At 38.3% G+C, this 16,298-nt stretch overlaps 1 protein-coding gene across 27 annotated transcripts in view; it reads right to left on the bottom strand.

Moving 5' to 3' along the window:
- The window catches only part of LOC147363456 (uncharacterized), a 257,915-nt gene that overhangs the window by 135,703 nt on the left and 105,914 nt on the right, over positions 1-16,298 (bottom strand). The window contains exon 5 of one of the 27 annotated variants that reach the window (XR_015137136.1): positions 1,311-1,450. The exons of 25 other annotated variants lie outside the window; for them this stretch is intronic. The gene's annotated coding sequence lies outside the window, so the exon portion shown is untranslated. Of the gene's footprint in view, positions 1-1,310; positions 1,451-6,686; positions 6,875-16,298 lie in introns of those variants that run through there. One more of the 27 variants, XR_015137146.1, reaches the window with a different exon arrangement.

Below are 16,298 nucleotides of genomic sequence, written 5' to 3' on the forward strand. Positions count from 1 at the left end.
GTATTTCCCTAACATCCCATAAGGGGCATGTGGATTAGTCACTAAGTTGTGTCCAACTCTTGCGACCTCAGGGACTGTAGCCTTCCAGACTCCTCTGTCTATGGGATTCTCCAGGCAAGAATACTGGAGTGTGTTGCCATTTTATTCTCCAGGGGATCTTCCCAACCCAGGAATTGAACTGGAGTATAAGGGGCATACTTACTTTAATTATTATAAAATATAACTGTTGGATTTAATAAATGGGAAACAAGCCCATAAACATAACAGTTTTTAATGTGGTCTGTTGGCCAGTCCTGGACCTTGGACTGCAGCAGCTTGGACTCTGCCTTAACCCTGCCTGTAATGGGCACCCTCACACAAAGTTAAAGCTCAGAGCTTTACCTTTGCTGGGACTTCTGCCTTCCATTCTACCTGATGTGTCATCCAACCATCTCATCCTCTGTCACCTCCCTTCTCTTCCTGCCCTCAATCTTTCCCAGCAGCAGAGTCTTTTCCAATGAGTCAGCTCTTTACATCAGGTGGCCAAAGTATTGGAGTTTCAGCATCAGTCCTTCCAGTGAATATTCAGGACTGCTTTCCTTTAGGATTAACCAGTTTGATCTCCTTGCTGTCGTCCTGTGTCTTCTCCAGTACCACAATTCGAAACCATCCATTTTTCAGCACTCAGCCCTCTTTATCATCCAGCATTCTTGTCTTGAGAACCCCATGAACAGCTGACCTTGTTACTACCATCATTATGCTACTTAATCCTTTTATCTACAGGCCATTCCTCTCTTCTCAAAAACTCAAATTAGATATGGCTTCCCTGACCCAACTCCACTTACAGCTATGCTTATGCTATGTCCTTTCTGTCAGTTTCTATGGGACTCTATGCTGACTCCTATTCTTACACATCATATTTGTAGAATTATCTGCTGATTGTTCATCTGAACAATAAAACTCACCTATTTATTAGTTCCCTGAAGACAAAAATTGTTTTGACCACTGTATTTGGGCTTCCATGGTGGCTCAGATGGTAAAGAATCTACCAGAAGTACAGGAGATCTGGGTTCAATCCTTGGGTCAGGAAGATCCCCTGGAAAAAGGAATGGCTACCCACTTCAGCATTCTTTCCTGGAGAATTCCCTGGACAGAGGAGTCTGGCGGATCAGTCCATGGAGTCATAAAGAGTTGAACACAACTGAGCAACGAACACTTTCCCTTTCACTGTATTTGTAGTAGACACTGGCTTCCTCCAAAGCCATTTACAATCCCCCCTCCCTTGCCACATCTCACAATAAATATTAAAAAGTCAAATGTTTGTATCACCAGCCTTCATTATAGCAAGCAGTTATGGCCCATGAGACAAAATTTGCTGTGAGGATTTTATTTAAAAAGCAATATTCTTCTTTCCTTTCCTTGACATTCCTACTTTGAGTAGCATTGTAATAGCTGGAGGACAGTGGTCATCCTGTCACAAGAAAAAAGCAAGACAATTTCTGGGATATTGACAAGCTTCTAAATCCAATAGCAGCATTATTACCTAAGAATGATAAAGACCTATCTGTTTAAACCAGCAAACTAAGACCCAGGACCACATCTGGCCCACTTCCTCCTTTTGTAAAGGGTGATAAAAGGGTTATTCACTTATGTATTTTCTATGACTGAATTACATAGGGGCAATAAACACCACATGGAAAAGCCTTAAGTATTTATTATCTGGCCCTTTACAGAAAGCTTGTTGACCCCTGGTCTAACCACCTTTTGGTCATGGTTCCTGTTGATTACATACAGCCAAGTGACTTTTTGATAAATGTCATATCCCCAATACCTAACATAAGATTATCCCAAAGAAAGTGCTCAATAAATGGATGTCCAAGGAATGAATGGGTCAATAATTTGAGGTCACTGACAATATCTCCATTAAAAAAACCCCTCCAGTGCCAAGCAGCACCTTTCATCATGGATACTCAATAAATGTATATAAATTTTCATTTAGATGTGGAAACAAAAAAAATTAACTTTCAAAATGATTAGAGAAAATTTAAATACTGAACCGTGTGGGCTTAAGGGTAACAGTTTTGAAAATGCTGGGCTATATGTGTGAGCTAGTGCAGTAAAATTAATTTTCATGGTGCAGCTGGGAACTTTAACAATTTTATTCCCTTTTCTTGGTGGAATTACATTCTAATAACTCACACAGTATTTGACTAATAGGGGCTTTTAGAGGTACATTAATCTTAACCCAGGATGTTTTACAAAAATATCTTCTAGGACTTCCAGTCCTAAGGATTTGACAAGGACTCTGGAAGCTTAAAACACTAGTTGTTTAATTGAGTAGAACTTACAGAAGAGAAGTTGGCTGGAAGGGCATTCCATATGGGAGGTGGAAGCATAAGAATAAAGTACAAAGGTACTTATTTGCCCCTTATGGGAATTAGCATAAGGGTATAGTACAAAGGTAGAAAAGACTGTGGCAAACATGATATGGAGTGATATTTAGTTTCTCCATTTATTTTGGAATGTTATTTTCCTTCTAAATAGAAACCAGTATTGAATTCAGGATATTAATGGGGCCTCTCATTTGATAAATAAAAGTATTCATGGTCTCACAACTAGTGGTCTTGTCATCTGAAGTAATCAATGATTTTAAATCATAATGAACAAAAGAACTACACTTTTACCTTAGGCCCAACTGCAAGTTGAGCTATTTCAAATCCTAAAAGATGATGCTATGAAAGTGTTGCACTCAATATGCCAGCAAATTTGGAAAACTCAGCAGTGGCCACAGGACTGGAAAAGATCCATTTTCATTTCAATCCCAAAGAAAAGCAATGCCAAAGAATGCTCAAACTACCACACAATTGCACTCATCTCACAGGCTAGTAAAGTAATGCTCAAAATTCTCCAAGCCAGGTTTCTGCAATACATGAACCGTGAACTTCCAGATGTTCAAGCTGGTTTCAGAAAAGGCAGAGGAACCAGATATCAAATTGCCAACATCCGCTGGATCATGGAAAAAGCAAGAGAGTTCCAGAAGAAAACATCTATTTCATCTTTATTGACTATGCCAAAGCCTTTGACTGTGTGGGTCACAATAAACTGTGGGAAATTCTGAAAGAGATGGGAATACCAGACCACCTGACCTGCCTCTTGAGAAACCTGTATGCAGGTCAGGAAGCAACAGTTAGAACTGGACATGGAACAACAGACTGGTTCCAAATAGGAAAAGGAGTACGTCAAGGCTGTATATTGTCACCCTGTTTATTTAACTTATATGCAGAGTACATTATGAGAAACACTGGGCTGGAAGAATCACAAGCTGGAGTCAAGATTGCTGGGAGAAATATCAATAACCTCAGATATGCAGACAATACCACCCCTATGGCAGAAAGTGAAGAACTAACGAGCCTCTTGATGAAAGTGAAAGAGGAGAGTAAAAAAGTTGGCTTAAAGCTCAACATTCAGAAAACTAAGATCATGGCATCTGGTCCCATCACTTCATGGCAAATAGATGGGAAAACAGTGGAAACGGTGGCTGACTTTATTTTTGGGGGCTCCAAAATCACTGCAGATGGTGACTGCAGCCATGAAATTAAAAGATGCTTACTCCTTGGAAGGAAAGTTATGACCAACCTAGACAGCATATTAAAAAGCAGAGACATTACGTTGCCAACAAAATCCATCTAGTCAAGGCTATGGTTTTTCCAGTGGTCATGTATGGATGTGAGAGTTGGATTATAAAGCTGAGTGCAGAAGAATTGATGCTTTTGAACTGTGGTGTTGGAGAAGACTCTTGAGAGTCCCTTGGACTGCAAGGAGATCCAACCAGTCCATCCTAAAGGAGATCAGTCCTGGGTGTTCATTGGAAGGACTGATGTTGAAGCCGAAACTCCAATACTTTGGCCACCTGATGCAAAGAGCTGACTCATTTGAAAAGACTGTGATACTGGGAAAGATTGAAGGCAGGAGGAGAAGGGAACAACAGAGGATGAGGTGGTTTTGTGGCATCACAGACTCAATGGACATGAGTTTGGGTAAACTCTGGGAGTTGATGATGGACAGGGAGGCCTGGAGTGTTGCGGTTCATGGGGTCACAAAGAGTCAGACACAACTGAGCGACTGAACTGAACTGAACTGATCTACATGTAGGACAGTTTACTAAGATAATCTCTGTTCAGTTTCTTGTCTTTAAACACTCAGGTGAGTCCATCAATAGTCCAAAACTCTTTTGCATTTTAAAGTGATTTATGTCATAAAGAGAACATGTTCAAATAAAGAGTATACTTTTGATACACCTCTTCTGGCTATACCAAGAACACTGAAAGTCCAGTATATAGATTTTGTAAACACTGTGCCAATCCTTACCAAGTGTTGCCTGCAAAGCTGCCAGAAATCTGAACTAAGAATCTCCCAACTCCCAGTGGAGGAAGTAAATGAAAAGTACCCTTTTTTTAAAGGAATATAGTGGTTTCATTGAAGGGACAAGAGAAATGGAGTTGAACTGAGGAAAAATCAAAACATAATAAAAAAAAATCATAATGGATCCACCAAAAGTTGAATTGAATAAATGAGTCAGGGGACCAAGGTTGGGACACTTGAGTGTATTAAGAGATGAAAAGGAAGGATGAGGAGCAGGCATATAAAATCCACTTACTGTGCTTCTACAGTCTTGAGCTTGACTTAAATCCCACCCTTGCTTGGTCAGCTGGAGCTCAAGGGAAGGCAAAAGACTCATTGAGTTTATCTAATACTTAGAATCCTTAACTCATTAAAAGGCTCATTTATAGGATTTCTGCCTCCCTCTTAACAACATCATTCTCTTTTCTTGAAGGAATTTCATTCAAACAGTGTATACAGCATTGGCCAATAAAAAGTTTTTAGAAGTATATTGAGCCATGGTGACTCAAAGAAAAATCTCAAAGGATTTCTGATCTTAATGATTTGATAAGGAACCCAATTCACCTAAAGACTGACACCTTGGAGTGCGCCAAAATGCTTTGCCCTGGAGATATCTTGTTTTTTGCCTTTTCACTTTTTCTTCTACTTCCTCAGGCTAGGAAGAGAGATGAAAAGAACATTACACAAAAATCAAGACCTGAATTCTGGCCAAGGATCTTCCACAAAGTAGCCTATGGTTTCAGTCAAGTTACTTAACTTTTCTGTGTCATAATTATGTCTTTTGTAAAATAACAGTTCAGAGTTCTGAAATCCTTACCAGCAATATGAGTCCTGAGGATAACCCCAGACCTTGTAGTGATCATTGTTCTGGATTGTAACTGCTCTAACATCACTCTAAGTTCCCGTGGAAATTATTTTAAAGGCAGTACATTTGGGAAGATGGCAAAATGTAGCAGAAAGCATGTGGATTTTGGAGTCAGATACCTAAGCTGACAGAAGAAAAAGAGCAGCTCTTACATAAATACAATTTTTGTTACTTTGGGCTGGTTCCTCAACCTCTTTGAGCCAAGGCTTGGCTCAAACCCTTGAGCCAACATTACAAGGATATACGACAACTACCTAAAGGAACATATAAAACATATGGCAAGGGGTCTGAAAATTTCAAGTACTCAATTAATGTTAGTTCCACATCCACTTTACCCCCATGGTTCAAGATAAGGAAGAGATGAAAAAGATTCAGGCAAGATTACAAAGGGTTTGACCAAGAGTAATTAGGAGTATAGTGAATAAAATAGATGTGGAAATTTAGTAGAATAAAATTATTTGAAAGTAGAGAGAGTTCAGTTTTAGGAGTATCAGTTTGAGATGAAAGCTAAATAGCCTAGAGAAAATAAATGTCCAGAAAGCAATTGAGAATGTAGAAAGAAAGGCTTATGTGAAAAATAAGAGAAGATTAAAAAATTTGAGTGTCTTTCATCATTAACCCTCTAGAGGTAAGTTTTTCGAGTGTTGATTGCAATCCATTCTAAGAAATACATTTGATATTTCTAACTAGTATTTACTAGTGTATATGTGTGGGCTTCCCTAGTAGCTCAGCTGGTAAAGAATTCACCTGCAATGTAGGAGATCCCAGTTCAATTCCTGGATAGGAAAGATCTGCTGGAGAAAGGATAGGCTATCCACTCAGTATTCTTGGGCTTCCTTGGTGGTACCACTGGTAAAGAATCTGCCTGCAATGTGGGAGACCTGGGTTCAACTCCTGGGTTGGGAAGATCCCCTGGAGATGGGAATGGCTACCCACTCCAGGAGAATTCCATGGACTCTATAGTCCATGGGATTGCAAAGAGTCAGACACAACTGAATGACTTTCACTTCACAAAGTGTATACGTATGTGTGCACATGCATATGAATGTATATAGGCATGAAATAAATTCCCCATTTAAGAGTTTGTATCCTTACACCATGATACAGTAGGGTATTTTCTATTGCTTTCTAGTCTATTCTCTACTCTTTCTGTTTCATTAAGTAAAAAAGAAATTATGGCAGCAACTCTAAGTCGATTCCACGGCCGAGTAATGTCGACAACCGAAAATTTGAAAGACAGTCCTTTGGAGGAAATAGAGACATAATTTATAGCTATTATCTAAACTATCCACATAAAGAACTCAATAATGACCTTCCAGCTTTCTCCACAGAATAAAAATCCCTGGTTTCCTGAGACAAGATAGAGCACTGCATGTGTCTGATAATTTGTTGGTTGATTTAATGGTGTGCCCTTGAACAGTAACTGACATAAATAAAAGCTTTTATCAGTTTTAAACTGTGTTCCTCTGGATTTGGACCTTTGATCTCCTCACCAAACCTGGTAAGAATTCACATGGGTTCATTTGATTAGCAGAGAAACTGAGGTTTCTGAGTCACACAGCTGTGAGTGAGTCCAGTTTTCCTGAATCTGTAGGTCAAGGTCTTCACAAGTAAACCTGCATAACTATTCTGTTCAAAGCAACAAACACATTGATAAAGTACAGACAAAATATTCTTACTCAAATAAATTCCTGCTGCTGTTCAACATGGCAATCATTTCACAGGCTTCACCCAAAACACAGTGCAATGTGAACTTGAATCTCCCTCCAAGAGTGTCCCCACTGATGGACTGTTGATCCATCAAGTTGATGGGCTGTTTCCATCAGTGTCACATCCAGATTCTCGGCATCTGTCCCCAGCCTGCAGCTAGGCTTCAGTGCTCTGCTGTTTCCACGTAACAAGATGAGAGAGAATCCTAACTGAGACTATTACCCTTGTCTCTCTAATGAGTGGTTTCCATTAAACCAAGTCCTTAGCTAGTCTCAATAAGAGAAGAGGTAATTTCCTGATATTGGATCTTTTTATGACTTTCTGTAAATGACTCAGTGGGGACAAAAATGCTTTTTCTCACAAATCGTGGTCCTGTAACAATTTTCTATCTGATGGAAAAATTAAAATGAGGAACAGTATATAGTTTGCTTAGATCTCTTTGATCCCTGCTTTTCCCTTTCATATGCTTTGAATAAAATTAAGCTAAATCATCAAATAATCAATTTTTCAAATGGTTTCCCTCTTGAAATTTTCCTCCTTTAAGACCCAGTCTAAGTGCATCTTCTTTGCAAAGATTTCTCTGGTCATAATTAATAACTTCTAATGCCCCACAGCAAAGTCTATGCCTCTCTATTTTAATATTATCATTCTGTTTCTACTATTAAAATTTTTTCATTTAAAATCATTTAAATCTCATCATAAAAATTGTATATTAATATTTGATTATATTTTTGTTTATAACTAAACTCCTTCAAAATTCTAGGTATCATTTATGACTTGATCTCCATGTCTTATGCACAGGAGGTCTACATAAGTGACACTGGTCATACATAAGGTCTACATAAGGTCTACTCGTGATATTGAATAATCTGTAAGTTAGAAATCAATGTCGTTTTGCAGTATTCTTCCCTGGTATTGATCAATATAAACAGTTCTTATACTAATACTGTTTCTTCTCAGGGAAAGAAAATCATAACTCAAACCAAGGACGGGGGAAAGTCTCAATGGAATATGAAGGAAGTAGGAAACACAGAGTCAAGCATGGGGAATCCCTGTCATTCAATAGCTTAGAAAGTGAATGGGAACTGAAAAGAGAAAAAATACAGAAATGAATAAAGATATATAATTATGAGGTAAGAATTGGACAGAATGACCCCACACTGATTGCAAACCTAGTAAGTAACCTATATATACACAGGGCTTATTTAGTTCAACAAAATGGGTGATCTTCTGTCTTACAGATACAGAACCTGAGGCCCAGAGAAGTAAGGAGTTTGCCAAGATTACATTCAATAAGTATCTGAATCAGGATTTAAATTTGGCTCTGTCTGATGCAAATGTGGGTCGGTCTAATGAACAGACTGGTTCCAAATTGGGAAAGGAGTATGTCAAGGCTGTATATTGTCACCCTGCTTATTTAACTTATATGCAGAGCACATCATGTGAAATGCCAGGCTGGATGAAGCACAAGCTGGAATCAAGATTGCTGGGAGAAATATCAATAACCTCAGATAAGCAGATGACAACACCCTTATGGCAGAAAGTGAAGAAGAACTAAAGAGACTCTTGATGGAAGTGAAAGAGGAGAATGAAAAAGTTGGCTTAAAACTCAACATTCAGAAAACTAAGAACGTGGCATTTGGTCCCATCACTTCATGGCAAATAGATGGGGAAACAATGGAAACAGTGTCAGACTTTATTTTCTTGGGATCAAAAATCACTGCAGATGGTAACTGCAGCCTTGAAATTAAAAGACGCTTGCTCCTGGGAAGAAAAGCTATGACCAATCTATACAGCTTATTAAAAAGGAGAGACATTACTTTTCCAACAAAGGTCCATCTAGTAAAAGCTTTGGTTTTTCCAGTAGTCATGTATGGATGTGAGAGTTGGACTATAAAGAAAGCTGAGTGCCAAAGAATTTATGCTTTTGAACTGTGGTACTGGAGAAAACTCTTGAAAGTCCCTTGGACTGCAAGGAGATCCAACCAGTCCATCCTAAAGGAGATCAGTCCTAAATATTCATTGGAAGGACTGATATTGAAGCTGAAACTCCAATACTTTGGCCACCTGATGTGAAGAACTGACTCACTGGAAAAGATCCTGATGTTGGGAAAGATTGAGGGCAGGAGGAGAAGGAGATGACAGAGGATGAGATGGTTGGATGGCATCACCAACTCAATGGACATGAGTTTGAGTAAGCTCCAGGAGTTGGTGATGGACAGGGAGGCCTGGCGTGCTGCAGTTCATAGGGTCACAAAGAGTCAGACATGACTGAGCGACTGAAATGAACTGATGCAAATCTTTTTTCCACACTTGTGACTGCCTGTCTAAAATGTTACTATTTTTTTTTTTTTTGCTATCCCAATTGATAGGATATATAAGCATAGTGGTAGCCATAAGGTATTAGAATTCCCATCTCTCAGGTTGTATTACTTCTGCCTTTGTCTTGCTATTTCCCCAGGTAATATATGCTCCAAATTGTAAAAATAAGGCTAGTTCTATTTGCTTTTCAACAGGTGTTTGATCATAATATCCTGGACAGGGGAGATACTACTTTCTATCAAGGAACTGTCAGAGCTGCTAACCTTTAACCATAGTTTCTAATGTGGAAACAGCAGAACTGAGGGCCCCAAAGGGATAGGAAGCCTTGTTTACAGGTAACTGAAGTCACATACTCCATCAGTTCCAAGGGGAAGTCATCAGGGTTTTGCATATAGAAATCTAAAATCTCGTCTTCCTCATTTGCACTGATTTTAAGAGTTGGAAGATCTATCTATGAAATGTTTAACACATTAACAACAGAATCAGTCCCTTAAAAGGCAATTGACTAAATTGTTCTAACCCTTGCCCTTGAGACCTTGGCTCCTAATTTAAAGCTAAATCTATCCTTGGCCAAAAACAATAATCAAAGTCACAGAAACAGAGAATAGAAGTGGTTTCCAGGAGTTTGGGGGAAAAAATTGGGGATTGCTATTCAGTAAGTATAAAGTGTAAGTTCTAGAGCTTTGTTCTGCAACAGATAGCCACAGATAGTAACACTATATTGTGAACTTAAAGCTTTGTTAAGAGGGTAGATCTCCTGTTGGGTGTTTTTATTGTTAGGGAGGGAAGAGCAGGGAGAGAGGACATATTGTGGAGGGGATAGGGAGTAAAAAAATGAAATTCCACTGGTGGTTGCCAGAGCGAAGTGGGAGGGGAGTTTTAAGTAAAATAGGTGAAGAGGATTAAGAGGTACAGACATCCACTTAGAAGATAAATAAATCATGGATATGTAATATAAAGCATAAAGAATATGGCCAGTACTATAATAATTTTATATGGTAACAGTTACTAGACTTATCATGGTGATCATTTCATAAAGTTATTCAATGTCGAATCACAGTGCTATATACCTGACACTAATATAACATTGTAGTTAGCTATACTTTTCAAAACTGAAAAAACTCAGTCAGGATTCAGGACACCAATTTTACACTGAACCTGTCATTAGCTCCTGATTTAACCTTCCTATATTTAATTACACAAATGAGCTAATACAGATCTCTCTTCCTATTTCCTTCTTACCTAAATGATGGGCACTATATCAGAGACATGTTCTGTACTTTTTCACTTAACTAATATATCCTGGAAAAATCAGTTCATAACAGTTCACAGAGACCTTTCTCATTCTTTCTACAACTGCACAGGACTCTATTTGTAGGTGGCTTAGTTACTTTGCTCGGAGAAGGCAATGGCACCCCACACCAGTTCTTTTGCCTAGAAAATCCCATAGATGGAGGAGCCTGGTAGGCCGCAGTCCATGGGGTCGCTAGAGTCGGACACAACTGAGCGACTTCACTTTCACTTTTCAGTTTCACGCATTGGAGAAGGAAATGGCAACCCACTCCAGTGTTCCTGCCTGGAGAATCCCAGGGACGGGAAGCCTGGTGGGCTGCCGTCTATGGGGTCGCACAGAGTTGGACACGACTGAAGCGACTTAGCAGCAGTAGTCACTTTGCTATGGATGGGTAGTTAGATTTTTTCCATTTGTATTTCCCAATTACCAATGATAAATCTTGTGCATTCATAATTTTCATATTGTTAGGGATGTATCTTTATGGCAGATTACAAGAAGTGAGATTGCAGGATCGAAAGGTGAGCACAGTTTAGTAGGCATTGCCAAATAACCCTTAGAAAGGGTTGTAAAGTTTGCATTTCAAGTGGTAGGTATTGAGAGGAACTGTCCCCTCACAGCCTTGCCAACAGAGTATATTGTCAATACTTTTTTTCACCCATCTTAAGGGTGAAAAATGGCGTATCAGTGGTTTTGTTAATTTGCATTTCTTTGATTATACATGGCAACTTTCATATTTCTAAAGGCCATTTACATGTTAATCTGAATTATCTGATACTGTCCCTTTCCCACTTTTCTGTTGGATTTTGGCCCTTTGCTCCTTGATGTTTACAGTTTCTTTATATATAAAAGAATATTTGGTTTAGTCTGTAGTATATGCTGCAAATATTTTCTCCCAGTTTTTCAGCTATGGTATTTTTTTTTAACATGCAAAAACATTTTATTTCATATAGTCAGAGTTATCAGTCTTTTATTGCCTATAGATTTTGAGGTGTAATTAGACTTTTTCTTCACCAAGAGGAATTCACTCATGTTTTCTTACAGTTCTACATAGTTTTGTGCTTACATTTAGATCTTTGATGCATTTTAAGTTAGTGATGTATTTGCTATATAGTGTAAAGTACAAATCTAATTTTTTTTTCTTTTTCCAAGTGGTAACTAGGCTATTCAAGCTTCCTTTATTAAAAAGTCCATCTTTGCTTTTTATCATATTGTGAATTTCCATATAAAGTTTGGTCTGATACTGAGTTTCTCTGCTATTCTACTAGTGTATTTGTCTATTTACACTTTAGCATCTCCTTCTTTTAATTATAGAGGCTCAACGTTAATGTCTGATAGGTTTGGTCCACTCTCATAATTTTTCTTTTTCAGTGTTTCTCTTTTATTCTGTATATTTGGTTATTCTTTACATTTGGTTTCTTTATAAAAATTTAAGCATCAATTTATAAACTTCCATAAAAAGCTTGTTTATATCTTTTTTTTTTTTAAATATCATGTAAGAAACGAGTTGCCAGTCCAGGTTCAATGCATGATACTGGATGCTTGGGGCTAGTGCACTGGGACGACCCAGAGAGATGGTATGGGGAGGGAGGAGGGGGGAGGGTTCAATTAACAGGAAGAACTGATATCTTTGTAATGATGTGTTTGAGTTATTTGTATCTTTCATTCTCTTCAGTTTGTCAAACGTAATATATCATGTGCAGATATACTTTTGTTTCTTTGTTTATTCTTATACTTTGATTCCTTGCATCTACTCACTGATTAATGCCTGTACTGAAACAAAGAAATTAGTGAATGTATTGGCATCCATGCTATCCATTCCTTATCTTGGAAATACCTCTAGAGTTTCCTCATTAAGAAAATGGTTTTGGGATTTATATATATTTCATCATGTTAACACAAGAGAAGACTCTACATATGGACATCACCAGATGGTCAACACCGAAATCAGATTGATTATGTTCTTTGCAGCCAAAGATGGTGAAGCTCTATACAGTCAACAAAAACAAGACTGGGAGCTGACTGTGGCTCAGATCATGAACTCCTTATTATCAAATTCAGACTTAAATTGAAGAAAGTAGGGAAAATCACTAGACCATTCAGGTATGACCTAAATCAAATACCTTATGATTATACAGTGGAAGTGAGAAATAGATTTAAGGGCCTAGATCTGATAGATAGAGTGCCTGATGAACTATGGACGGAGGTTCATGACATTGTACAGGAGACAGGGATCAAGACCATCCCCATGGAAAAGAAATGCAAAAAAGCAAAATGGCTGTTTGGGGAGGCCTCACAAATAGCTGTGAAAAGAAGAGAAGTGAAAAGCAAAGAAGAAAAGGAAAGATATAAGCATCTGAATGCAGAGTTCCAAAGAATAGCAAGGAGAGATAAGAAAGCCTTCCTCAGTGATCAATGCAAAGAAATAGAGGAAAACAACAGAATGAGAAAGACGAGAGATCTCTTCAAGAAAATTAGAGATACCAAGGGAACATTTCATGCAAAGGTGGGCTCGATAAAGGACAGAAATGGTATGGACCTAACAGAAGCAAAAGATATTAAGAAGAGGTGGCAAGAATACACAGAAGAACTGTGCAAAAAAGATCTTCATGACCCAGATAATCACGATGGTGTGATCACTGACCTAGAGCCAGACATCCTGGAATGTGAAGTCAAGTGGGCCTCAGAAAGCATCACTACAAACAAAGCTAGTGGAAGTGATAGAATTCCAGTTGAGCTATTCCAAATCCTGAAAGATGAAGTGCTGCACTCAATATGCCAGCAAATTTGGAAAACTCAGCAGTGGCCACAGGACTAGAAAAGGTCAGTTCTCATTCTAATCCCAAAGAAAGGTAATGCCAAAGAATGCTCAAACTACCACACAATTGCACTCATCTCACATGCTAGTTAAGTAACGCTCAAAATTCTCCAAGCCAGGCTTCAGCAATACGTGAACCGTGAGCTTCCTGATGTTCAAGCTGGTTTTACAAAAGGCAGAGGAACCAGAGATCAAATTGCCAACATCTGCTGGATCATCGAAAAAGCAAGAGAGATCCAGAGAAACATCTATTTCTGCTTTATTGACTATGCCAAAGTCTTTGACTGTGTGGATCACAATAAACTGTGGAAAATTCTGAAAGAGATGGGAATACCAGACCACCTGACCTGCCTCTTGAGAAATCTGTATGCAGGTCAGGAAGCGACAGTTAGAACTGGACATGGAACAACAGACTGGTTCCAAATAGGAAAAGGAGTATGTCAAGGCTGTATATTGTCACCCTGCTTATTTAACTTATATGCAGAGTACATCATGAGAAACGCTGGACTGGAAGAAGCACAAGCTGGAATCAAGATTGCTGGGAGAAATATCAATAACTTCAGGTATGCAGATGACACCACCCTTATGGCAGAAAGTGAAGAAAAACTAAAAAGCCTCTTGATGAAAGTGAAAGAGGAGAGTGAAAAAGTTGGCTTAAAGCTCAACATTCAGAAAACTAAGATCATGGCATCTGGTCCCATCACTTCATGGGAAATAGATGGAGAAACAGTGGAAACAGTGTTAGACTTTATTTTTCTGGGCTCCAAAATCACTGCAGATGGTGACTGCAGCCATGAAATTAAAAGATGCTTACTCCTTGGAAGGAAAGTTATGACCAACCTAGATAGCATATTCAAAAGCAGAGACATTACTTTGCCAACAAAGGTTCGTCTAGTCAAGGCTATAGTTTTTCCTGTGGTCATGTATGAATGTGAGAGTTGGACTGTGAAGAAAGCTGAGTGCCGAAGAATTGATGCTTTTGAACTGTGGTGTTGGAAAAGACTCTTGAGAGTCCCTTGGACTGCAAGGAGATCCAACCAGTCCATTCTGAAGGAGATCAGCCCTGGGATTTCTTTGGAAGGAATGATGCTAAAGCTGAAACTCCAGTACTTTGGCCAACTCATGCAAAAAGTTGACACATTGGAAAAGACTCTGATGCTGGGAGGGACTGTGGGCAGGAGGAGAAGGGGACGACAGAGGGTGAGATGGCTGGATGGCATCATTGACTCAATGGATGTGAGTCTGAGTGAGCTCCGGGAGTTGGTGATGGACAGGGAGGCCTGGCATGCTGTGATTCATGGGGTAGCAAAGAGTCGGACACAACTGAGTGACTGAACTGAACTGAATCATGTTAAGAAAGTATCCCTCAAGCCTTCATTTTTTTAATGCTTTTATCAGTTAATATTGAATTTCCTCTATGGCTTTATCAACATCTATGGAGATGGTGGCTTGGATGGTAGAGAAATGCCTGCACATAGAAGAAACATACCTCAACATAATAAAAGCCATATATGATAACCCACAACAAACATTATCCTCAATGCTGAAAAATTGAAAGCATTTCCCCTAAAGTCAAGAACAAGACAAGGGTGCTCACTTTCATCACTACTATTCAACATAGTTTTGGAATTCTTAGCCACAGCAATCAGAGAATAAAAAGAAATAAAAGGAATCCAGATTGGAAAAGAAGAAGTAAAACTTTCACTTCAGATGACATGATCCTCTACATAGAAAACCGTAAAGACACCACCAGAAAATTACCAGAGCTAATCAATGAATATAGTAAATTTGCAGGATACAAAATTAATACACAGAAATCCCTTGCATTCCTATACACTAACAATGAGAAAACAGAAAGAGAAATTAAGGAAACAATTCCATTCACCATTGTGACAAAAAGAATAAAATACTTAGGAATAAATCTACCTAAAGAAACAAAAGACCTATATATAGAAAACTATAAAACATTGATGAAAGAATCAAAGATGACACAAATAGATGGAGAAATATACCATGTTCATGGATCAGAAGAATAAATATAGTGAAAATGAGTATACAACCCAAAGCAATCTATAGATTCAATGCAATTCGTATCAAGATGCCAACGGTATTTTTCAGAGAACTAGAACAAAAAATTTCACAATTTTTATGGATATACAAAAAAACCTCGAATAGCCAAAGCAATATTGAGAAAGAAGAATGGAACTGGAGGAATCAATCTGCCTGACTTCAGACTATACGACTAAGCTACAGTCATCAAGACAGTATGGTACTGGCACAAAGACAGAAATATAGATCAATGGAACAAAATAGAAAGCCCAAAGATAAATCCATGCACCTATGGCCAGTTTATCTTTGACAAAAGGAGGCAAGAATATACAATGGAGAAAAGATCATCACTATAACAAATGGTGCTGGGAAAATGGTCAACTACTTGTAAAAGAATGAAACTGGAACACTTTCTAACACCATACACAAAAATAAACTCAAAATGGATTAAAGATCTAAACATAAGACTAGAAACTATAAAACTGTTAGAGGAAAACATAAGCAAAACACTGACATAAATCATAGCAGGATCCTCTATGACCCACCTCCTAGAGTAATGGAAATAAAAGCAAAAATAAACAAATGGGACCTAATTAAACTTAAAAGCTTTTGCAAAGCAAAGGAAACTATAAGCAAGGTGATAAGACAGCCTTCAGAAGGGAGAAAATAGCAAATGAAGCAACTGACAAAGAATTAATCTCAAAAATATACAAGCAGCTCATGCAGCTCAATTCTGGAAAAATAAACGATCCAATCAAAACATGGGCCAAAGAACTAAATAGACATTTCTCCAAATAAGATACACAGATGGCCAAAAAACACATGAAAAGATGCTCAACATCACTCATTATCAGAGAAATGCA

The sequence above is a fragment of the Bos grunniens genome, chromosome 11, assembly GCF_055505025.1.
Source record: "Bos grunniens cultivar Pamir isolate PY7600 chromosome 11, Bosgru_T2T1.0, whole genome shotgun sequence".
Classification (NCBI taxonomy): domain Eukaryota; kingdom Metazoa; phylum Chordata; class Mammalia; order Artiodactyla; family Bovidae; genus Bos; species Bos grunniens.